The following is a 25423-nucleotide window of genomic DNA, read 5'->3' as shown; positions in this document are numbered from 1 at the left end:
TCGTCTAATGCATACCCCATCAGTGCAGCAATGCTTATTCAATACCGCCAGCAGATGGAGACACTGGGGGATAATTTTCTAAGGATTTATACTGATTTTTCCTGTCTGAATTTGTCGCACAGAAAGTTGCAGGCCAAATATGTGTGACATTTCTGCGACTTTAGCTTCTAGAGCATTTTTACAACATTATACATAGGTGCTGAATACATAAAAAGCGACTGTTCAGCGACAGACAAGTCGCATCGGCTGAAAGTAGGCCAGAATGTCAGTCCATGTTGGAGCAGGTTTAGATACAGTCTAAAGCATAGATCTCAAAGTCTGTGCACAGAATTTAGCAAGGGCCTCGCACCTTCTGATGCATCAGGTAGGTGCACAATAGCATAGCCTAACCCTCTGTACTTTGGTCTATATTGATGCGGGACATAGACAGCCAGCTGATGACCAATCCATTAGTGCAATGGATGGCTGGAAGCATTTGTCTTTGCCTTTGCAATACCACAGAAGCAATGCATGGTCAATGTACAGCAATGACACACCTGTGTGAACAGCCAGGAGACCCCCCCCCCCCATGTTATGTTACATAGTTACATAGTTAGTACGGTCGAAAAAAGACATATGTCCATCACGTTCAACCAGGGAATTAAGGGGTAGGGGTGTGGCGCGATATTGGGGAAGGGATGAGATTTTATATTTCTTCATAAGCATTAATCTTATTTTGTCAATTAGGAACATTCAGCACCCACCCGCTATCAAGGCAGCTGCCTATCATGTCATGCCCTACCTGCACAGGTGTGCTGGCTACTCAAATGATCCAATTAAGGAGGCCATTTAGTCAGCAGCAGCAGAAGTCCTGTGCCTGGACGCTCCAACAGGGGCCAGACACAAGCAGAAGCAGAAGCAGCAGAAGCAGCAGCAGCACCACCTTTTGTTTTTTGGCTGCAGCAGCAGCAAGGCCCACAGGGCTGGCTAGCTGGCTAGCCAGCAAGCAGGTAGCAATGAAAGTAGGAATCTTTCTTTTTAACCCTGTAAGGGGGTGGTGCACTGTACCCGAAGATACTGCCATATCGGGTCAATGCATAGGGCGACGGAAGCAAGCTTCGAAATCGGCCCCCGTTCTCAAAAATCCATTTAATATATGGTCCCCAGATAGGGGACGTATCAGATATTAAACTGATAAGAACAGATACTACACTTGATCTTAGCCAAAAGGCCGAGAAGCGATAACCGTGAAAGGGGCGGGCCCAACAAGGTCCCCTTCATGGGCACTATCACTGCTTGCTGTCAGGGAGGCTGCCAGACAATTTTCCATGCACACTCTGGGCTGGGGGGCAGTCAACCACCAGTACACACAGCAGAACCTAAACCCATACCATTATTGCTAAGCAGCAAGACAGGGGCCCATTGCACTCCCACGGGGCCTTTTTAAATGCAATCCATAACCCGGATTTGCCAGGAACCCTTCTTACTCCTCCTACTTGCATGTGACACTGGGCTTAGGATCTGCATAGGAAACACACACACAAGCACACACCTACCTTTGTTGCCTGCAGATGCCTCCTTGGCTGTCCCCAAACGGTATCAAACCAACACCCACGGGAAGCTGTAAGCATAGAGGACATGCCTGCACCCCATTGGACTTACCTGTGTGGGTTAAATCCGGGTTATTTGACAACCTATGGCGGTGATGGTTCTGCTCAGGCAGAGCAGTGCTGATGCTCCTCATAAAGCTGTCGCTGCTGTGAAGGTTCTAGGTGACATCACAAATCCCTTTGGTTACATACACAACAAAGCTGGGTTGTTGTTGTTTACACTCTGCAAGGCCTGTGGAAGTGAGTGACATCATAGCACTGTAGTTCTGAGGGTTCAAGATGGATGCAACAATCTCCTGTTGCTTCTATGAAGGCCGTAATAGACGACATCACCAAACAGCTCCATAGTCACATACACAGCAAAGGAGAGATGTTGTTTACACCTAGTGATGTCAGTGGTATTGAGTGACATCACAGCACAGTGCTAAGGCTCCTGGGCCTGGACACAGCAGCGGCTGCAATATCTCAACGGAGAATACGTTTATATCTATGTGTGTGTGTGCGCATATATATATATATATATATATATATATATATATATTTCTCCGCCGAAATCACTTTTAAACCCATTTCCACCTTTTTTTCCCTTCTCTTCCTCTTACTTTTTTTTCACGTTTTTTTACGTTTTTCTCCTTTTCGCCTCTTTTCTGGGCGTATTATTCTTCTTTTTCTTCTTTTTTTTCGTCTAATGCATACCCCATCAGTGCAGCAATGCTTATTCAATACCGCCAGCAGATGGAGACACTGGGGGATAATTTTCTAAGGATTTATACTGATTTTTCCTGTCTGAATTTGTCGCACAGAAAGTTGCAGGCCAAATATGTGTGACATTTCTGCGACTTTAGCTTCTAGAGCATTTTTACAACATTATACATAGGTGCTGAATACATAAAAAGCGACTGTTCAGCGACAGACAAGTCGCATCGGCTGAAAGTAGGCCAGAATGTCAGTCCATGTTGGAGCAGGTTTAGATACAGTCTAAAGCATAGATCTCAAAGTCTGTGCACATAATTTAGCAAGGGCCTCGCACCTTCTGATGCATCAGGTAGGTGCACAATAGCATAGCCTAACCCTCTGTACTTTGGTCTATATTGATGCGGGACATAGACAGCCAGCTGATGACCAATCCATTAGTGCAATGGATGGCTGGAAGCATTTGTCTTTGCCTTTGCAATACCACAGAAGCAATGCATGGTCAATGTACAGCAATGACACACCTGTGTGAACAGCCAGGAGACCCCCCCCCCCCCCCCCCCCCCATGTTATGTTACATAGTTACATAGTTAGTACGGTCGAAAAAAGACATATGTCCATCACGTTCAACCAGGGAATTAAGGGGTAGGGGTGTGGCGCGATATTGGGGAAGGGATGAGATTTTATATTTCTTCATAAGCATTAATCTTATTTTGTCAATTAGGAACATTCAGCACCCACCCGCTATCAAGGCAGCTGCCTATCATGTCATGCCCTACCTGCACAGGTGTGCTGGCTACTCAAATGATCCAATTAAGGAGGCCATTTAGTCAGCAGCAGCAGAAGTCCTGTGCCTGGACGCTCCAACAGGGGCCAGACACAAGCAGAAGCAGAAGCAGCAGAAGCAGCAGCAGCACCACCTTTTGTTTTTTGGCTGCAGCAGCAGCAAGGCCCACAGGGCTGGCTAGCTGGCTAGCCAGCAAGCAGGTAGCAATGAAAGTAGGAATCTTTCTTTTTAACCCTGTAAGGGGGTGGTGCACTGTACCCGAAGATACTGCCATATCGGGTCAATGCATAGGGCGACGGAAGCAAGCTTCGAAATCGGCCCCCGTTCTCAAAAATCCATTTAATATATGGTCCCCAGATAGGGGACGTATCAGATATTAAACTGATAAGAACAGATACTACACTTGATCTTAGCCAAAAGGCCGAGAAGCGATAACCGTGAAAGGGGCGGGCCCAACAAGGTCCCCTTCATGGGCACTATCACTGCTTGCTGTCAGGGAGGCTGCCAGACAATTTTCCATGCACACTCTGGGCTGGGGGGCAGTCAACCACCAGTACACACAGCAGAACCTAAACCCATACCATTATTGCTAAGCAGCAAGACAGGGGCCCATTGCACTCCCACGGGGCCTTTTTAAATGCAATCCATAACCCGGATTTGCCAGGAACCCTTCTTACTCCTCCTACTTGCATGTGACACTGGGCTTAGGATCTGCATAGGAAACACACACACAAGCACACACCTACCTTTGTTGCCTGCAGATGCCTCCTTGGCTGTCCCCAAACGGTATCAAACCAACACCCACGGGAAGCTATAAGCATAGAGGACATGCCTGCACCCCATTGGACTTACCTGTGTGGGTTAAATCCGGGTTATTTGACAACCTATGGCGGTGATGGTTCTGCTCAGGCAGAGCAGTGCTGATGCTCCTCATAAAGCTGTCGCTGCTGTGAAGGTTCTAGGTGACATCACAAATCCCTTTGGTTACATACACAACAAAGCTGGGTTGTTGTTGTTTACACTCTGCAAGGCCTGTGGAAGTGAGTGACATCATAGCACTGTAGTTCTGAGGGTTCAAGATGGATGCAACAATCTCCTGTTGCTTCTATGAAGGCCGTAATAGACGACATCACCAAACAGCTCCATAGTCACATACACAGCAAAGGAGAGATGTTGTTTACACCTAGTGATGTCAGTGGTATTGAGTGACATCACAGCACAGTGCTAAGGCTCCTGGGCCTGGACACAGCAGCGGCTGCAATATCTCAACGGAGAATACGTTTATATCTATGTGTGTGTGTGCGCATATATATATATATATATATATATATATATATATATATATACTTCTCCGCCGAAATCACTTTTAAACCCATTTCCACCTTTTTTTCCCTTCTCTTCCTCTTACTTTTTTTTCACGTTTTTTTACGTTTTTCTCCTTTTCGCCTCTTTTCTGGGCGTATTATTCTTCTTTTTCTTCTTTTTTTTCGTCTAATGCATACCCCATCAGTGCAGCAATGCTTATTCAATACCGCCAGCAGATGGAGACACTGGGGGATAATTTTCTAAGGATTTATACTGATTTTTCCTGTCTGAATTTGTCGCACAGAAAGTTGCAGGCCAAATATGTGTGACATTTCTGCGACTTTAGCTTCTAGAGCATTTTTACAACATTATACATAGGTGCTGAATACATAAAAAGCGACTGTTCAGCGACAGACAAGTCGCATCGGCTGAAAGTAGGCCAGAATGTCAGTCCATGTTGGAGCAGGTTTAGATACAGTCTAAAGCATAGATCTCAAAGTCTGTGCACAGAATTTAGCAAGGGCCTCGCACCTTCTGATGCATCAGGTAGGTGCACAATAGCATAGCCTAACCCTCTGTACTTTGGTCTATATTGATGCGGGACATAGACAGCCAGCTGATGACCAATCCATTAGTGCAATGGATGGCTGGAAGCATTTGTCTTTGCCTTTGCAATACCACAGAAGCAATGCATGGTCAATGTACAGCAATGACACACCTGTGTGAACAGCCAGGAGACCCCCCCCCCCCCCCCCATGTTATGTTACATAGTTACATAGTTAGTACGGTCGAAAAAAGACATATGTCCATCACGTTCAACCAGGGAATTAAGGGGTAGGGGTGTGGCGCGATATTGGGGAAGGGATGAGATTTTATATTTCTTCATAAGCATTAATCTTATTTTGTCAATTAGGAACATTCAGCACCCACCCGCTATCAAGGCAGCTGCCTATCATGTCATGCCCTACCTGCACAGGTGTGCTGGCTACTCAAATGATCCAATTAAGGAGGCCATTTAGTCAGCAGCAGCAGAAGTCCTGTGCCTGGACGCTCCAACAGGGGCCAGACACAAGCAGAAGCAGAAGCAGCAGAAGCAGCAGCAGCACCACCTTTTGTTTTTTGGCTGCAGCAGCAGCAAGGCCCACAGGGCTGGCTAGCTGGCTAGCCAGCAAGCAGGTAGCAATGAAAGTAGGAATCTTTCTTTTTAACCCTGTAAGGGGGTGGTGCACTGTACCCGAAGATACTGCCATATCGGGTCAATGCATAGGGCGACGGAAGCAAGCTTCGAAATCGGCCCCCGTTCTCAAAAATCCATTTAATATATGGTCCCCAGATAGGGGACGTATCAGATATTAAACTGATAAGAACAGATACTACACTTGATCTTAGCCAAAAGGCCGAGAAGCGATAACCGTGAAAGGGGCGGGCCCAACAAGGTCCCCTTCATGGGCACTATCACTGCTTGCTGTCAGGGAGGCTGCCAGACAATTTTCCATGCACACTCTGGGCTGGGGGGCAGTCAACCACCAGTACACACAGCAGAACCTAAACCCATACCATTATTGCTAAGCAGCAAGACAGGGGCCCATTGCACTCCCACGGGGCCTTTTTAAATGCAATCCATAACCCGGATTTGCCAGGAACCCTTCTTACTCCTCCTACTTGCATGTGACACTGGGCTTAGGATCTGCATAGGAAACACACACACAAGCACACACCTACCTTTGTTGCCTGCAGATGCCTCCTTGGCTGTCCCCAAACGGTATCAAACCAACACCCACGGGAAGCTGTAAGCATAGAGGACATGCCTGCACCCCATTGGACTTACCTGTGTGGGTTAAATCCGGGTTATTTGACAACCTATGGCGGTGATGGTTCTGCTCAGGCAGAGCAGTGCTGATGCTCCTCATAAAGCTGTCGCTGCTGTGAAGGTTCTAGGTGACATCACAAATCCCTTTGGTTACATACACAACAAAGCTGGGTTGTTGTTGTTTACACTCTGCAAGGCCTGTGGAAGTGAGTGACATCATAGCACTGTAGTTCTGAGGGTTCAAGATGGATGCAACAATCTCCTGTTGCTTCTATGAAGGCCGTAATAGACGACATCACCAAACAGCTCCATAGTCACATACACAGCAAAGGAGAGATGTTGTTTACACCTAGTGATGTCAGTGGTATTGAGTGACATCACAGCACAGTGCTAAGGCTCCTGGGCCTGGACACAGCAGCGGCTGCAATATCTCAACGGAGAATACGTTTATATCTATGTGTGTGTGTGCGCATATATATATATATATATATATATATATATATATATATATATATATATTTCTCCGCCGAAATCACTTTTAAACCCATTTCCACCTTTTTTTCCCTTCTCTTCCTCTTACTTTTTTTTCACGTTTTTTTACGTTTTTCTCCTTTTCGCCTCTTTTCTGGGCGTATTATTCTTCTTTTTCTTCTTTTTTTTCGTCTAATGCATACCCCATCAGTGCAGCAATGCTTATTCAATACCGCCAGCAGATGGAGACACTGGGGGATAATTTTCTAAGGATTTATACTGATTTTTCCTGTCTGAATTTGTCGCACAGAAAGTTGCAGGCCAAATATGTGTGACATTTCTGCGACTTTAGCTTCTAGAGCATTTTTACAACATTATACATAGGTGCTGAATACATAAAAAGCGACTGTTCAGCGACAGACAAGTCGCATCGGCTGAAAGTAGGCCAGAATGTCAGTCCATGTTGGAGCAGGTTTAGATACAGTCTAAAGCATAGATCTCAAAGTCTGTGCACAGAATTTAGCAAGGGCCTCGCACCTTCTGATGCATCAGGTAGGTGCACAATAGCATAGCCTAACCCTCTGTACTTTGGTCTATATTGATGCGGGACATAGACAGCCAGCTGATGACCAATCCATTAGTGCAATGGATGGCTGGAAGCATTTGTCTTTGCCTTTGCAATACCACAGAAGCAATGCATGGTCAATGTACAGCAATGACACACCTGTGTGAACAGCCAGGAGACCCCCCCCCCCCCCCCCCATGTTATGTTACATAGTTACATAGTTAGTACGGTCGAAAAAAGACATATGTCCATCACGTTCAACCAGGGAATTAAGGGGTAGGGGTGTGGCGCGATATTGGGGAAGGGATGAGATTTTATATTTCTTCATAAGCATTAATCTTATTTTGTCAATTAGGAACATTCAGCACCCACCCGCTATCAAGGCAGCTGCCTATCATGTCATGCCCTACCTGCACAGGTGTGCTGGCTACTCAAATGATCCAATTAAGGAGGCCATTTAGTCAGCAGCAGCAGAAGTCCTGTGCCTGGACGCTCCAACAGGGGCCAGACACAAGCAGAAGCAGAAGCAGCAGAAGCAGCAGCAGCACCACCTTTTGTTTTTTGGCTGCAGCAGCAGCAAGGCCCACAGGGCTGGCTAGCTGGCTAGCCAGCAAGCAGGTAGCAATGAAAGTAGGAATCTTTCTTTTTAACCCTGTAAGGGGGTGGTGCACTGTACCCGAAGATACTGCCATATCGGGTCAATGCATAGGGCGACGGAAGCAAGCTTCGAAATCGGCCCCCGTTCTCAAAAATCCATTTAATATATGGTCCCCAGATAGGGGACGTATCAGATATTAAACTGATAAGAACAGATACTACACTTGATCTTAGCCAAAAGGCCGAGAAGCGATAACCGTGAAAGGGGCGGGCCCAACAAGGTCCCCTTCATGGGCACTATCACTGCTTGCTGTCAGGGAGGCTGCCAGACAATTTTCCATGATGCACACTCTGGGCTGGGGGGCAGTCAACCACCAGTACACACAGCAGAACCTAAACCCATACCATTATTGCTAAGCAGCAAGACAGGGGCCCATTGCACTCCCACGGGGCCTTTTTAAATGCAATCCATAACCCGGATTTGCCAGGAACCCTTCTTACTCCTCCTACTTGCATGTGACACTGGGCTTAGGATCTGCATAGGAAACACACACACAAGCACACACCTACCTTTGTTGCCTGCAGATGCCTCCTTGGCTGTCCCCAAACGGTATCAAACCAACACCCACGGGAAGCTGTAAGCATAGAGGACATGCCTGCACCCCATTGGACTTACCTGTGTGGGTTAAATCCGGGTTATTTGACAACCTATGGCGGTGATGGTTCTGCTCAGGCAGAGCAGTGCTGATGCTCCTCATAAAGCTGTCGCTGCTGTGAAGGTTCTAGGTGACATCACAAATCCCTTTGGTTACATACACAACAAAGCTGGGTTGTTGTTGTTTACACTCTGCAAGGCCTGTGGAAGTGAGTGACATCATAGCACTGTAGTTCTGAGGGTTCAAGATGGATGCAACAATCTCCTGTTGCTTCTATGAAGGCCGTAATAGACGACATCACCAAACAGCTCCATAGTCACATACACAGCAAAGGAGAGATGTTGTTTACACCTAGTGATGTCAGTGGTATTGAGTGACATCACAGCACAGTGCTAAGGTTCCTGGGCCTGGACACAGCAGCGGCTGCAATATCTCAACGGAGAATACGTTTATATCTATGTGTGTGTGTGCGCATATATATATATATATATATATATATATATATATATATATATATATTTCTCCGCCGAAATCACTTTTAAACCCATTTCCACCTTTTTTTCCCTTCTCTTCCTCTTACTTTTTTTTCACGTTTTTTTACGTTTTTCTCCTTTTCGCCTCTTTTCTGGGCGTATTATTCTTCTTTTTCTTCTTTTTTTTCGTCTAATGCATACCCCATCAGTGCAGCAATGCTTATTCAATACCGCCAGCAGATGGAGACACTGGGGGATAATTTTCTAAGGATTTATACTGATTTTTCCTGTCTGAATTTGTCGCACAGAAAGTTGCAGGCCAAATATGTGTGACATTTCTGCGACTTTAGCTTCTAGAGCATTTTTACAACATTATACATAGGTGCTGAATACATAAAAAGCGACTGTTCAGCGACAGACAAGTCGCATCGGCTGAAAGTAGGCCAGAATGTCAGTCCATGTTGGAGCAGGTTTAGATACAGTCTAAAGCATAGATCTCAAAGTCTGTGCACAGAATTTAGCAAGGGCCTCGCACCTTCTGATGCATCAGGTAGGTGCACAATAGCATAGCCTAACCCTCTGTACTTTGGTCTATATTGATGCGGGACATAGACAGCCAGCTGATGACCAATCCATTAGTGCAATGGATGGCTGGAAGCATTTGTCTTTGCCTTTGCAATACCACAGAAGCAATGCATGGTCAATGTACAGCAATGACACACCTGTGTGAACAGCCAGGAGACCCCCCCCCCCCCCCCCCCATGTTATGTTACATAGTTACATAGTTAGTACGGTCGAAAAAAGACATATGTCCATCACGTTCAACCAGGGAATTAAGGGGTAGGGGTGTGGCGCGATATTGGGGAAGGGATGAGATTTTATATTTCTTCATAAGCATTAATCTTATTTTGTCAATTAGGAACATTCAGCACCCACCCGCTATCAAGGCAGCTGCCTATCATGTCATGCCCTACCTGCACAGGTGTGCTGGCTACTCAAATGATCCAATTAAGGAGGCCATTTAGTCAGCAGCAGCAGAAGTCCTGTGCCTGGACGCTCCAACAGGGGCCAGACACAAGCAGAAGCAGAAGCAGCAGAAGCAGCAGCAGCACCACCTTTTGTTTTTTGGCTGCAGCAGCAGCAAGGCCCACAGGGCTGGCTAGCTGGCTAGCCAGCAAGCAGGTAGCAATGAAAGTAGGAATCTTTCTTTTTAACCCTGTAAGGGGGTGGTGCACTGTACCCGAAGATACTGCCATATCGGGTCAATGCATAGGGCGACGGAAGCAAGCTTCGAAATCGGCCCCCGTTCTCAAAAATCCATTTAATATATGGTCCCCAGATAGGGGACGTATCAGATATTAAACTGATAAGAACAGATACTACACTTGATCTTAGCCAAAAGGCCGAGAAGCGATAACCGTGAAAGGGGCGGGCCCAACAAGGTCCCCTTCATGGGCACTATCACTGCTTGCTGTCAGGGAGGCTGCCAGACAATTTTCCATGCACACTCTGGGCTGGGGGGCAGTCAACCACCAGTACACACAGCAGAACCTAAACCCATACCATTATTGCTAAGCAGCAAGACAGGGGCCCATTGCACTCCCACGGGGCCTTTTTAAATGCAATCCATAACCCGGATTTGCCAGGAACCCTTCTTACTCCTCCTACTTGCATGTGACACTGGGCTTAGGATCTGCATAGGAAACACACACACAAGCACACACCTACCTTTGTTGCCTGCAGATGCCTCCTTGGCTGTCCCCAAACGGTATCAAACCAACACCCACGGGAAGCTGTAAGCATAGAGGACATGCCTGCACCCCATTGGACTTACCTGTGTGGGTTAAATCCGGGTTATTTGACAACCTATGGCGGTGATGGTTCTGCTCAGGCAGAGCAGTGCTGATGCTCCTCATAAAGCTGTCGCTGCTGTGAAGGTTCTAGGTGACATCACAAATCCCTTTGGTTACATACACAACAAAGCTGGGTTGTTGTTGTTTACACTCTGCAAGGCCTGTGGAAGTGAGTGACATCATAGCACTGTAGTTCTGAGGGTTCAAGATGGATGCAACAATCTCCTGTTGCTTCTATGAAGGCCGTAATAGACGACATCACCAAACAGCTCCATAGTCACATACACAGCAAAGGAGAGATGTTGTTTACACCTAGTGATGTCAGTGGTATTGAGTGACATCACAGCACAGTGCTAAGGCTCCTGGGCCTGGACACAGCAGCGGCTGCAATATCTCAACGGAGAATACGTTTATATCTATGTGTGTGTGTGCGCATATATATATATATATATATATATATATATATATATATATATACTTCTCCGCCGAAATCACTTTTAAACCCATTTCCACCTTTTTTTCCCTTCTCTTCCTCTTACTTTTTTTTCACGTTTTTTTACGTTTTTCTCCTTTTCGCCTCTTTTCTGGGCGTATTATTCTTCTTTTTCTTCTTTTTTTTCGTCTAATGCATACCCCATCAGTGCAGCAATGCTTATTCAATACCGCCAGCAGATGGAGACACTGGGGGATAATTTTCTAAGGATTTATACTGATTTTTCCTGTCTGAATTTGTCGCACAGAAAGTTGCAGGCCAAATATGTGTGACATTTCTGCGACTTTAGCTTCTAGAGCATTTTTACAACATTATACATAGGTGCTGAATACATAAAAAGCGACTGTTCAGCGACAGACAAGTCGCATCGGCTGAAAGTAGGCCAGAATGTCAGTCCATGTTGGAGCAGGTTTAGATACAGTCTAAAGCATAGATCTCAAAGTCTGTGCACAGAATTTAGCAAGGGCCTCGCACCTTCTGATGCATCAGGTAGGTGCACAATAGCATAGCCTAACCCTCTGTACTTTGGTCTATATTGATGCGGGACATAGACAGCCAGCTGATGACCAATCCATTAGTGCAATGGATGGCTGGAAGCATTTGTCTTTGCCTTTGCAATACCACAGAAGCAATGCATGGTCAATGTACAGCAATGACACACCTGTGTGAACAGCCAGGAGACCCCCCCCCCCCCCCCATGTTATGTTACATAGTTACATAGTTAGTACGGTCGAAAAAAGACATATGTCCATCACGTTCAACCAGGGAATTAAGGGGTAGGGGTGTGGCGCGATATTGGGGAAGGGATGAGATTTTATATTTCTTCATAAGCATTAATCTTATTTTGTCAATTAGGAACATTCAGCACCCACCCGCTATCAAGGCAGCTGCCTATCATGTCATGCCCTACCTGCACAGGTGTGCTGGCTACTCAAATGATCCAATTAAGGAGGCCATTTAGTCAGCAGCAGCAGAAGTCCTGTGCCTGGACGCTCCAACAGGGGCCAGACACAAGCAGAAGCAGAAGCAGCAGAAGCAGCAGCAGCACCACCTTTTGTTTTTTGGCTGCAGCAGCAGCAAGGCCCACAGGGCTGGCTAGCTGGCTAGCCAGCAAGCAGGTAGCAATGAAAGTAGGAATCTTTCTTTTTAACCCTGTAAGGGGGTGGTGCACTGTACCCGAAGATACTGCCATATCGGGTCAATGCATAGGGCGACGGAAGCAAGCTTCGAAATCGGCCCCCGTTCTCAAAAATCCATTTAATATATGGTCCCCAGATAGGGGACGTATCAGATATTAAACTGATAAGAACAGATACTACACTTGATCTTAGCCAAAAGGCCGAGAAGCGATAACCGTGAAAGGGGCGGGCCCAACAAGGTCCCCTTCATGGGCACTATCACTGCTTGCTGTCAGGGAGGCTGCCAGACAATTTTCCATGCACACTCTGGGCTGGGGGGCAGTCAACCACCAGTACACACAGCAGAACCTAAACCCATACCATTATTGCTAAGCAGCAAGACAGGGGCCCATTGCACTCCCACGGGGCCTTTTTAAATGCAATCCATAACCCGGATTTGCCAGGAACCCTTCTTACTCCTCCTACTTGCATGTGACACTGGGCTTAGGATCTGCATAGGAAACACACACACAAGCACACACCTACCTTTGTTGCCTGCAGATGCCTCCTTGGCTGTCCCCAAACGGTATCAAACCAACACCCACGGGAAGCTGTAAGCATAGAGGACATGCCTGCACCCCATTGGACTTACCTGTGTGGGTTAAATCCGGGTTATTTGACAACCTATGGCGGTGATGGTTCTGCTCAGGCAGAGCAGTGCTGATGCTCCTCATAAAGCTGTCGCTGCTGTGAAGGTTCTAGGTGACATCACAAATCCCTTTGGTTACATACACAACAAAGCTGGGTTGTTGTTGTTTACACTCTGCAAGGCCTGTGGAAGTGAGTGACATCATAGCACTGTAGTTCTGAGGGTTCAAGATGGATGCAACAATCTCCTGTTGCTTCTATGAAGGCCGTAATAGACGACATCACCAAACAGCTCCATAGTCACATACACAGCAAAGGAGAGATGTTGTTTACACCTAGTGATGTCAGTGGTATTGAGTGACATCACAGCACAGTGCTAAGGCTCCTGGGCCTGGACACAGCAGCGGCTGCAATATCTCAACGGAGAATACGTTTATATCTATGTGTGTGTGTGCGCATATATATATATATATATATATATATATATATATATATATATATATTTCTCCGCCGAAATCACTTTTAAACCCATTTCCACCTTTTTTTCCCTTCTCTTCCTCTTACTTTTTTTTCACGTTTTTTTACGTTTTTCTCCTTTTCGCCTCTTTTCTGGGCGTATTATTCTTCTTTTTCTTCTTTTTTTTCGTCTAATGCATACCCCATCAGTGCAGCAATGCTTATTCAATACCGCCAGCAGATGGAGACACTGGGGGATAATTTTCTAAGGATTTATACTGATTTTTCCTGTCTGAATTTGTCGCACAGAAAGTTGCAGGCCAAATATGTGTGACATTTCTGCGACTTTAGCTTCTAGAGCATTTTTACAACATTATACATAGGTGCTGAATACATAAAAAGCGACTGTTCAGCGACAGACAAGTCGCATCGGCTGAAAGTAGGCCAGAATGTCAGTCCATGTTGGAGCAGGTTTAGATACAGTCTAAAGCATAGATCTCAAAGTCTGTGCACAGAATTTAGCAAGGGCCTCGCACCTTCTGATGCATCAGGTAGGTGCACAATAGCATAGCCTAACCCTCTGTACTTTGGTCTATATTGATGCGGGACATAGACAGCCAGCTGATGACCAATCCATTAGTGCAATGGATGGCTGGAAGCATTTGTCTTTGCCTTTGCAATACCACAGAAGCAATGCATGGTCAATGTACAGCAATGACACACCTGTGTGAACAGCCAGGAGACCCCCCCCCCCCCCCCCATGTTATGTTACATAGTTACATAGTTAGTACGGTCGAAAAAAGACATATGTCCATCACGTTCAACCAGGGAATTAAGGGGTAGGGGTGTGGCGCGATATTGGGGAAGGGATGAGATTTTATATTTCTTCATAAGCATTAATCTTATTTTGTCAATTAGGAACATTCAGCACCCACCCGCTATCAAGGCAGCTGCCTATCATGTCATGCCCTACCTGCACAGGTGTGCTGGCTACTCAAATGATCCAATTAAGGAGGCCATTTAGTCAGCAGCAGCAGAAGTCCTGTGCCTGGACGCTCCAACAGGGGCCAGACACAAGCAGAAGCAGAAGCAGCAGAAGCAGCAGCAGCACCACCTTTTGTTTTTTGGCTGCAGCAGCAGCAAGGCCCACAGGGCTGGCTAGCTGGCTAGCCAGCAAGCAGGTAGCAATGAAAGTAGGAATCTTTCTTTTTAACCCTGTAAGGGGGTGGTGCACTGTACCCGAAGATACTGCCATATCGGGTCAATGCATAGGGCGACGGAAGCAAGCTTCGAAATCGGCCCCCGTTCTCAAAAATCCATTTAATATATGGTCCCCAGATAGGGGACGTATCAGATATTAAACTGATAAGAACAGATACTACACTTGATCTTAGCCAAAAGGCCGAGAAGCGATAACCGTGAAAGGGGCGGGCCCAACAAGGTCCCCTTCATGGGCACTATCACTGCTTGCTGTCAGGGAGGCTGCCAGACAATTTTCCATGCACACTCTGGGCTGGGGGGCAGTCAACCACCAGTACACACAGCAGAACCTAAACCCATACCATTATTGCTAAGCAGCAAGACAGGGGCCCATTGCACTCCCACGGGGCCTTTTTAAATGCAATCCATAACCCGGATTTGCCAGGAACCCTTCTTACTCCTCCTACTTGCATGTGACACTGGGCTTAGGATCTGCATAGGAAACACACACACAAGCACACACCTACCTTTGTTGCCTGCAGATGCCTCCTTGGCTGTCCCCAAACGGTATCAAACCAACACCCACGGGAAGCTGTAAGCATAGAGGACATGCCTGCACCCCATTGGACTTACCTGTGTGGGTTAAATCCGGGTTATTTGACAACCTATGGCGGTGATGGTTCTGCTCAGGCAGAGCAGTGCTGATGCTCCTCATAAAGCTGTCGCTGCTGTGAAGGTTCTAGGTGACATCACAAATCCCTTTGGTTACATACACAACAAAGCTGGGTTGTTGTTGTTTACACTCTGCAAGGCCTGTGGAAGTGAGTGACATCATAGCACTGTAGTTCTGAGGGTTCTAGATGGATGCAACAATCTCCTGTTGCTTCTATGAAGGCCGTAATAGACGACATCACCAAACAGCTCCATAGTCACATACACAGCAAAGGAGAGATGTTGTTTACACCTAGTGATGTCAGTGGTATTGAGTGACATCACAGCACAGTGCTAAGGTTCCTGGGCCTGGACACAGCAGCGGCTGCAATATCTCAACGGAGAATACGTTTATATCTATGTGTGTGTGTGCGCATATATATATATATATATATATATATATATATATATATATATATATATTTCTCCGCCGAAATCACTTTTAAACCCATTTCCACCTTTTTTTCCCTTCTCTTCCTCTTACTTTTTTTTCACGTTTTTTTACGTTTTTCTCCTTTTCGCCTCTTTTCTGGGCGTATTATTCTTCTTTTTCTTCTTTTTTTTCGTCTAATGCATACCCCATCAGTGCAGCAATGCTTATTCAATACCGCCAGCAGATGGAGACACTGGGGGATAATTTTCTAAGGATTTATACTGATTTTTCCTGTCTGAATTTGTCGCACAGAAAGTTGCAGGCCAAATATGTGTGACATTTCTGCGACTTTAGCTTCTAGAGCATTTTTACAACATTATACATAGGTGCTGAATACATAAAAAGCGACTGTTCAGCGACAGACAAGTCGCATCGGCTGAAAGTAGGCCAGAATGTCAGTCCATGTTGGAGCAGGTTTAGATACAGTCTAAAGCATAGATCTCAAAGTCTGTGCACAGAATTTAGCAAGGGCCTCGCACCTTCTGATGCATCAGGTAGGTGCACAATAGCATAGCCTAACCCTCTGTACTTTGGTCTATATTGATGCGGGACATAGACAGCCAGCTGATGACCAATCCATTAGTGCAATGGATGGCTGGAAGCATTTGTCTTTGCCTTTGCAATACCACAGAAGCAATGCATGGTCAATGTACAGCAATGACACACCTGTGTGAACAGCCAGGAGACCCCCCCCCCCCCCCCCCCCCCCATGTTATGTTACATAGTTACATAGTTAGTACGGTCGAAAAAAGACATATGTCCATCACGTTCAACCAGGGAATTAAGGGGTAGGGGTGTGGCGCGATATTGGGGAAGGGATGAGATTTTATATTTCTTCATAAGCATTAATCTTATTTTGTCAATTAGGAACATTCAGCACCCACCCGCTATCAAGGCAGCTGCCTATCATGTCATGCCCTACCTGCACAGGTGTGCTGGCTACTCAAATGATCCAATTAAGGAGGCCATTTAGTCAGCAGCAGCAGAAGTCCTGTGCCTGGACGCTCCAACAGGGGCCAGACACAAGCAGAAGCAGAAGCAGCAGAAGCAGCAGCAGCACCACCTTTTGTTTTTTGGCTGCAGCAGCAGCAAGGCCCACAGGGCTGGCTAGCTGGCTAGCCAGCAAGCAGGTAGCAATGAAAGTAGGAATCTTTCTTTTTAACCCTGTAAGGGGGTGGTGCACTGTACCCGAAGATACTGCCATATCGGGTCAATGCATAGGGCGACGGAAGCAAGCTTCGAAATCGGCCCCCGTTCTCAAAAATCCATTTAATATATGGTCCCCAGATAGGGGACGTATCAGATATTAAACTGATAAGAACAGATACTACACTTGATCTTAGCCAAAAGGCCGAGAAGCGATAACCGTGAAAGGGGCGGGCCCAACAAGGTCCCCTTCATGGGCACTATCACTGCTTGCTGTCAGGGAGGCTGCCAGACAATTTTCCATGCACACTCTGGGCTGGGGGGCAGTCAACCACCAGTACACACAGCAGAACCTAAACCCATACCATTATTGCTAAGCAGCAAGACAGGGGCCCATTGCACTCCCACGGGGCCTTTTTAAATGCAATCCATAACCCGGATTTGCCAGGAACCCTTCTTACTCCTCCTACTTGCATGTGACACTGGGCTTAGGATCTGCATAGGAAACACACACACAAGCACACACCTACCTTTGTTGCCTGCAGATGCCTCCTTGGCTGTCCCCAAACGGTATCAAACCAACACCCACGGGAAGCTGTAAGCATAGAGGACATGCCTGCACCCCATTGGACTTACCTGTGTGGGTTAAATCCGGGTTATTTGACAACCTATGGCGGTGATGGTTCTGCTCAGGCAGAGCAGTGCTGATGCTCCTCATAAAGCTGTCGCTGCTGTGAAGGTTCTAGGTGACATCACAAATCCCTTTGGTTACATACACAACAAAGCTGGGTTGTTGTTGTTTACACTCTGCAAGGCCTGTGGAAGTGAGTGACATCATAGCACTGTAGTTCTGAGGGTTCAAGATGGATGCAACAATCTCCTGTTGCTTCTATGAAGGCCGTAATAGACGACATCACCAAACAGCTCCATAGTCACATACACAGCAAAGGAGAGATGTTGTTTACACCTAGTGATGTCAGTGGTATTGAGTGACATCACAGCACAGTGCTAAGGCTCCTGGGCCTGGACACAGCAGCGGCTGCAATATCTCAACGGAGAATACGTTTATATCTATGTGTGTGTGTGCGCATATATATATATATATATATATATATATATATATATATATATATATATATTTCTCCGCCGAAATCACTTTTAAACCCATTTCCACCTTTTTTTCCCTTCTCTTCCTCTTACTTTTTTTTCACGTTTTTTTACGTTTTTCTCCTTTTCGCCTCTTTTCTGGGCGTATTATTCTTCTTTTTCTTCTTTTTTTTCGTCTAATGCATACCCCATCAGTGCAGCAATGCTTATTCAATACCGCCAGCAGATGGAGACACTGGGGGATAATTTTCTAAGGATTTATACTGATTTTTCCTGTCTGAATTTGTCGCACAGAAAGTTGCAGGCCAAATATGTGTGACATTTCTGCGACTTTAGCTTCTAGAGCATTTTTACAACATTATACATAGGTGCTGAATACATAAAAAGCGACTGTTCAGCGACAGACAAGTCGCATCGGCTGAAAGTAGGCCAGAATGTCAGTCCATGTTGGAGCAGGTTTAGATACAGTCTAAAGCATAGATCTCAAAGTCTGTGCACAGAATTTAGCAAGGGCCTCGCACCTTCTGATGCATCAGGTAGGTGCACAATAGCATAGCCTAACCCTCTGTACTTTGGTCTATATTGATGCGGGACATAGACAGCCAGCTGATGACCAATCCATTAGTGCAATGGATGGCTGGAAGCATTTGTCTTTGCCTTTGCAATACCACAGAAGCAATGCATGGTCAATGTACAGCAATGACACACCTGTGTGAACAGCCAGGAGACACCCCCCCCCCCCCCCCATGTTATGTTACATAGTTACATAGTTAGTACGGTCGAAAAAAGACATATGTCCATCACGTTCAACCAGGGAATTAAGGGGTAGGGGTGTGGCGCGATATTGGGGAAGGGATGAGATTTTATATTTCTTCATAAGCATTAATCTTATTTTGTCAATTAGGAACATTCAGCACCCACCCGCTATCAAGGCAGCTGCCTATCATGTCATGCCCTACCTGCACAGGTGTGCTGGCTACTCAAATGATCCAATTAAGGAGGCCATTTAGTCAGCAGCAGCAGAAGTCCTGTGCCTGGACGCTCCAACAGGGGCCAGACACAAGCAGAAGCAGAAGCAGCAGAAGCAGCAGCAGCACCACCTTTTGTTTTTTGGCTGCAGCAGCAGCAAGGCCCACAGGGCTGGCTAGCTGGCTAGCCAGCAAGCAGGTAGCAATGAAAGTAGGAATCTTTCTTTTTAACCCTGTAAGGGGGTGGTGCACTGTACCCGAAGATACTGCCATATCGGGTCAATGCATAGGGCGACGGAAGCAAGCTTCGAAATCGGCCCCCGTTCTCAAAAATCCATTTAATATATGGTCCCCAGATAGGGGACGTATCAGATATTAAACTGATAAGAACAGATACTACACTTGATCTTAGCCAAAAGGCCGAGAAGCGATAACCGTGAAAGGGGCGGGCCCAACAAGGTCCCCTTCATGGGCACTATCACTGCTTGCTGTCAGGGAGGCTGCCAGACAATTTTCCATGCACACTCTGGGCTGGGGGGCAGTCAACCACCAGTACACACAGCAGAACCTAAACCCATACCATTATTGCTAAGCAGCAAGACAGGGGCCCATTGCACTCCCACGGGGCCTTTTTAAATGCAATCCATAACCCGGATTTGCCAGGAACCCTTCTTACTCCTCCTACTTGCATGTGACACTGGGCTTAGGATCTGCATAGGAAACACACACACAAGCACACACCTACCTTTGTTGCCTGCAGATGCCTCCTTGGCTGTCCCCAAACGGTATCAAACCAACACCCACGGGAAGCTGTAAGCATAGAGGACATGCCTGCACCCCATTGGACTTACCTGTGTGGGTTAAATCCGGGTTATTTGACAACCTATGGCGGTGATGGTTCTGCTCAGGCAGAGCAGTGCTGATGCTCCTCATAAAGCTGTCGCTGCTGTGAAGGTTCTAGGTGACATCACAAATCCCTTTGGTTACATACACAACAAAGCTGGGTTGTTGTTGTTTACACTCTGCAAGGCCTGTGGAAGTGAGTGACATCATAGCACTGTAGTTCTGAGGGTTCAAGATGGATGCAACAATCTCCTGTTGCTTCTATGAAGGCCGTAATAGACGACATCACCAAACAGCTCCATAGTCACATACACAGCAAAGGAGAGATGTTGTTTACACCTAGTGATGTCAGTGGTATTGAGTGACATCACAGCACAGTGCTAAGGCTCCTGGGCCTGGACACAGCAGCGGCTGCAATATCTCAACGGAGAATACGTTTATATCTATGTGTGTGTGTGCGCATATATATATATATATATATATATATATATATATATATATATATATTTCTCCGCCGAAATCACTTTTAAACCCATTTCCACCTTTTTTTCCCTTCTCTTCCTCTTACTTTTTTTTCACGTTTTTTTACGTTTTTCTCCTTTTCGCCTCTTTTCTGGGCGTATTATTCTTCTTTTTCTTCTTTTTTTTCGTCTAATGCATACCCCATCAGTGCAGCAATGCTTATTCAATACCGCCAGCAGATGGAGACACTGGGGGATAATTTTCTAAGGATTTATACTGATTTTTCCTGTCTGAATTTGTCGCACAGAAAGTTGCAGGCCAAATATGTGTGACATTTCTGCGACTTTAGCTTCTAGAGCATTTTTACAACATTATACATAGGTGCTGAATACATAAAAAGCGACTGTTCAGCGACAGACAAGTCGCATCGGCTGAAAGTAGGCCAGAATGTCAGTCCATGTTGGAGCAGGTTTAGATACAGTCTAAAGCATAGATCTCAAAGTCTGTGCACAGAATTTAGCAAGGGCCTCGCACCTTCTGATGCATCAGGTAGGTGCACAATAGCATAGCCTAACCCTCTGTACTTTGGTCTATATTGATGCGGGACATAGACAGCCAGCTGATGACCAATCCATTAGTGCAATGGATGGCTGGAAGCATTTGTCTTTGCCTTTGCAATACCACAGAAGCAATGCATGGTCAATGTACAGCAATGACACACCTGTGTGAACAGCCAGGAGACCCCCCCCCCCCCCCCCCCCATGTTATGTTACATAGTTACATAGTTAGTACGGTCGAAAAAAGACATATGTCCATCACGTTCAACCAGGGAATTAAGGGGTAGGGGTGTGGCGCGATATTGGGGAAGGGATGAGATTTTATATTTCTTCATAAGCATTAATCTTATTTTGTCAATTAGGAACATTCAGCACCCACCCGCTATCAAGGCAGCTGCCTATCATGTCATGCCCTACCTGCACAGGTGTGCTGGCTACTCAAATGATCCAATTAAGGAGGCCATTTAGTCAGCAGCAGCAGAAGTCCTGTGCCTGGACGCTCCAACAGGGGCCAGACACAAGCAGAAGCAGAAGCAGCAGAAGCAGCAGCAGCACCACCTTTTGTTTTTTGGCTGCAGCAGCAGCAAGGCCCACAGGGCTGGCTAGCTGGCTAGCCAGCAAGCAGGTAGCAATGAAAGTAGGAATCTTTCTTTTTAACCCTGTAAGGGGGTGGTGCACTGTACCCGAAGATACTGCCATATCGGGTCAATGCATAGGGCGACGGAAGCAAGCTTCGAAATCGGCCCCCGTTCTCAAAAATCCATTTAATATATGGTCCCCAGATAGGGGACGTATCAGATATTAAACTGATAAGAACAGATACTACACTTGATCTTAGCCAAAAGGCCGAGAAGCGATAACCGTGAAAGGGGCGGGCCCAACAAGGTCCCCTTCATGGGCACTATCACTGCTTGCTGTCAGGGAGGCTGCCAGACAATTTTCCATGCACACTCTGGGCTGGGGGGCAGTCAACCACCAGTACACACAGCAGAACCTAAACCCATACCATTATTGCTAAGCAGCAAGACAGGGGCCCATTGCACTCCCACGGGGCCTTTTTAAATGCAATCCATAACCCGGATTTGCCAGGAACCCTTCTTACTCCTCCTACTTGCATGTGACACTGGGCTTAGGATCTGCATAGGAAACACACACACAAGCACACACCTACCTTTGTTGCCTGCAGATGCCTCCTTGGCTGTCCCCAAACGGTATCAAACCAACACCCACGGGAAGCTGTAAGCATAGAGGACATGCCTGCACCCCATTGGACTTACCTGTGTGGGTTAAATCCGGGTTATTTGACAACCTATGGCGGTGATGGTTCTGCTCAGGCAGAGCAGTGCTGATGCTCCTCATAAAGCTGTCGCTGCTGTGAAGGTTCTAGGTGACATCACAAATCCCTTTGGTTACATACACAACAAAGCTGGGTTGTTGTTGTTTACACTCTGCAAGGCCTGTGGAAGTGAGTGACATCATAGCACTGTAGTTCTGAGGGTTCAAGATGGATGCAACAATCTCCTGTTGCTTCTATGAAGGCCGTAATAGACGACATCACCAAACAGCTCCATAGTCACATACACAGCAAAGGAGAGATGTTGTTTACACCTAGTGATGTCAGTGGTATTGAGTGACATCACAGCACAGTGCTAAGGCTCCTGGGCCTGGACACAGCAGCGGCTGCAATATCTCAACGGAGAATACGTTTATATCTATGTGTGTGTGTGCGCATATATATATATATATATATATATATATATATATATATATTTCTCCGCCGAAATCACTTTTAAACCCATTTCCACCTTTTTTTCCCTTCTCTTCCTCTTACTTTTTTTTCACGTTTTTTTACGTTTTTCTCCTTTTCGCCTCTTTTCTGGGCGTATTATTCTTCTTTTTCTTCTTTTTTTTCGTCTAATGCATACCCCATCAGTGCAGCAATGCTTATTCAATACCGCCAGCAGATGGAGACACTGGGGGATAATTTTCTAAGGATTTATACTGATTTTTCCTGTCTGAATTTGTCGCACAGAAAGTTGCAGGCCAAATATGTGTGACATTTCTGCGACTTTAGCTTCTAGAGCATTTTTACAACATTATACATAGGTGCTGAATACATAAAAAGCGACTGTTCAGCGACAGACAAGTCGCATCGGCTGAAAGTAGGCCAGAATGTCAGTCCATGTTGGAGCAGGTTTAGATACAGTCTAAAGCATAGATCTCAAAGTCTGTGCACAGAATTTAGCAAGGGCCTCGCACCTTCTGATGCATCAGGTAGGTGCACAATAGCATAGCCTAACCCTCTGTACTTTGGTCTATATTGATGCGGGACATAGACAGCCAGCTGATGACCAATCCATTAGTGCAATGGATGGCTGGAAGCATTTGTCTTTGCCTTTGCAATACCACAGAAGCAATGCATGGTCAATGTACAGCAATGACACACCTGTGTGAACAGCCAGGAGACCCCCCCCCCCCCCATGTTATGTTACATAGTTACATAGTTAGTACGGTCGAAAAAAGACATATGTCCATCACGTTCAACCAGGGAATTAAGGGGTAGGGGTGTGGCGCGATATTGGGGAAGGGATGAGATTTTATATTTCTTCATAAGCATTAATCTTATTTTGTCAATTAGGAACATTCAGCACCCACCCGCTATCAAGGCAGCTGCCTATCATGTCATGCCCTACCTGCACAGGTGTGCTGGCTACTCAAATGATCCAATTAAGGAGGCCATTTAGTCAGCAGCAGCAGAAGTCCTGTGCCTGGACGCTCCAACAGGGGCCAGACACAAGCAGAAGCAGAAGCAGCAGAAGCAGCAGCAGCACCACCTTTTGTTTTTTGGCTGCAGCAGCAGCAAGGCCCACAGGGCTGGCTAGCTGGCTAGCCAGCAAGCAGGTAGCAATGAAAGTAGGAATCTTTCTTTTTAACCCTGTAAGGGGGTGGTGCACTGTACCCGAAGATACTGCCATATCGGGTCAATGCATAGGGCGACGGAAGCAAGCTTCGAAATCGGCCCCCGTTCTCAAAAATCCATTTAATATATGGTCCCCAGATAGGGGACGTATCAGATATTAAACTGATAAGAACAGATACTACACTTGATCTTAGCCAAAAGGCCGAGAAGCGATAACCGTGAAAGGGGCGGGCCCAACAAGGTCCCCTTCATGGGCACTATCACTGCTTGCTGTCAGGGAGGCTGCCAGACAATTTTCCATGCACACTCTGGGCTGGGGGGCAGTCAACCACCAGTACACACAGCAGAACCTAAACCCATACCATTATTGCTAAGCAGCAAGACAGGGGCCCATTGCACTCCCACGGGGCCTTTTTAAATGCAATCACATAACCCGGATTTGCCAGGAACCCTTCTTACTCCTCCTACTTGCATGTGACACTGGGCTTAGGATCTGCATAGGAAACACACACACAAGCACACACCTACCTTTGTTGCCTGCAGATGCCTCCTTGGCTGTCCCCAAACGGTATCAAACCAACACCCACGGGAAGCTGTAAGCATAGAGGACATGCCTGCACCCCATTGGACTTACCTGTGTGGGTTAAATCCGGGTTATTTGACAACCTATGGCGGTGATGGTTCTGCTCAGGCAGAGCAGTGCTGATGCTCCTCATAAAGCTGTCGCTGCTGTGAAGGTTCTAGGTGACATCACAAATCCCTTTGGTTACATACACAACAAAGCTGGGTTGTTGTTGTTTACACTCTGCAAGGCCTGTGGAAGTGAGTGACATCATAGCACTGTAGTTCTGAGGGTTCAAGATGGATGCAACAATCTCCTGTTGCTTCTATGAAGGCCGTAATAGACGACATCACCAAACAGCTCCATAGTCACATACACAGCAAAGGAGAGATGTTGTTTACACCTAGTGATGTCAGTGGTATTGAGTGACATCACAGCACAGTGCTAAGGCTCCTGGGCCTGGACACAGCAGCGGCTGCAATATCTCAACGGAGAATACGTTTATATCTATGTGTGTGTGTGCGCATATATATATATATATATATATATATATATATATATATATATATATATATTTCTCCGCCGAAATCACTTTTAAACCCATTTCCACCTTTTTTTCCCTTCTCTTCCTCTTACTTTTTTTTCACGTTTTTTTACGTTTTTCTCCTTTTCGCCTCTTTTCTGGGCGTATTATTCTTCTTTTTCTTCTTTTTTTTCGTCTAATGCATACCCCATCAGTGCAGCAATGCTTATTCAATACCGCCAGCAGATGGAGACACTGGGGGATAATTTTCTAAGGATTTATACTGATTTTTCCTGTCTGAATTTGTCGCACAGAAAGTTGCAGGCCAAATATGTGTGACATTTCTGCGACTTTAGCTTCTAGAGCATTTTTACAACATTATACATAGGTGCTGAATACATAAAAAGCGACTGTTCAGCGACAGACAAGTCGCATCGGCTGAAAGTAGGCCAGAATGTCAGTCCATGTTGGAGCAGG

The 25423-nt window shown here is 46.2% G+C and overlaps 11 non-coding genes across 11 annotated transcripts; all 11 read right to left on the bottom strand.

Moving 5' to 3' along the window:
* Positions 1-1031: 1031 nt before the first annotated feature.
* LOC130317134 (U2 spliceosomal RNA) lies at positions 1032-1222 on the bottom strand. Its single transcript, XR_008864313.1, has one exon. It is a non-coding gene; the product is annotated as a U2 spliceosomal RNA (small nuclear RNA).
* Positions 1223-3311: 2089 nt separating this feature from the next.
* LOC130317133 (U2 spliceosomal RNA) lies at positions 3312-3502 on the bottom strand. The gene has a single exon (XR_008864312.1). It is a non-coding gene; the product is annotated as a U2 spliceosomal RNA (small nuclear RNA).
* Positions 3503-5592: 2090 nt separating this feature from the next.
* On the bottom strand, positions 5593-5783 carry LOC130317132 (U2 spliceosomal RNA). The gene has a single exon (XR_008864311.1). It is a non-coding gene; the product is annotated as a U2 spliceosomal RNA (small nuclear RNA).
* A 2097-nt stretch (positions 5784-7880) lies between these two features.
* On the bottom strand, positions 7881-8071 carry LOC130317131 (U2 spliceosomal RNA). The gene has a single exon (XR_008864310.1). It is a non-coding gene; the product is annotated as a U2 spliceosomal RNA (small nuclear RNA).
* Positions 8072-10170: 2099 nt separating this feature from the next.
* Positions 10171-10361, bottom strand: LOC130317129 (U2 spliceosomal RNA). The gene has a single exon (XR_008864309.1). It is a non-coding gene; the product is annotated as a U2 spliceosomal RNA (small nuclear RNA).
* Positions 10362-12452: 2091 nt separating this feature from the next.
* On the bottom strand, positions 12453-12643 carry LOC130317128 (U2 spliceosomal RNA). The gene has a single exon (XR_008864308.1). It is a non-coding gene; the product is annotated as a U2 spliceosomal RNA (small nuclear RNA).
* Positions 12644-14737: 2094 nt separating this feature from the next.
* Positions 14738-14928, bottom strand: LOC130317155 (U2 spliceosomal RNA). Its single transcript, XR_008864331.1, has one exon. It is a non-coding gene; the product is annotated as a U2 spliceosomal RNA (small nuclear RNA).
* Positions 14929-17030: 2102 nt separating this feature from the next.
* LOC130317154 (U2 spliceosomal RNA) lies at positions 17031-17221 on the bottom strand. Its single transcript, XR_008864330.1, has one exon. It is a non-coding gene; the product is annotated as a U2 spliceosomal RNA (small nuclear RNA).
* Positions 17222-19320: 2099 nt separating this feature from the next.
* On the bottom strand, positions 19321-19511 carry LOC130317151 (U2 spliceosomal RNA). Its single transcript, XR_008864328.1, has one exon. It is a non-coding gene; the product is annotated as a U2 spliceosomal RNA (small nuclear RNA).
* Positions 19512-21608: 2097 nt separating this feature from the next.
* LOC130317139 (U2 spliceosomal RNA) lies at positions 21609-21799 on the bottom strand. The gene has a single exon (XR_008864318.1). It is a non-coding gene; the product is annotated as a U2 spliceosomal RNA (small nuclear RNA).
* A 2085-nt stretch (positions 21800-23884) lies between these two features.
* On the bottom strand, positions 23885-24075 carry LOC130317127 (U2 spliceosomal RNA). Its single transcript, XR_008864307.1, has one exon. It is a non-coding gene; the product is annotated as a U2 spliceosomal RNA (small nuclear RNA).
* Positions 24076-25423: the final 1348 nt, after the last annotated feature.

Source organism: Hyla sarda, unplaced genomic scaffold (genome assembly GCF_029499605.1).
Source record: "Hyla sarda isolate aHylSar1 unplaced genomic scaffold, aHylSar1.hap1 scaffold_1976, whole genome shotgun sequence".
Classification (NCBI taxonomy): Eukaryota; Metazoa; Chordata; class Amphibia; order Anura; family Hylidae; genus Hyla; species Hyla sarda.
The sequence above is the reverse complement of the archived record's forward strand: the minus strand, read 5'-3'. Positions and strand labels throughout refer to the sequence as shown.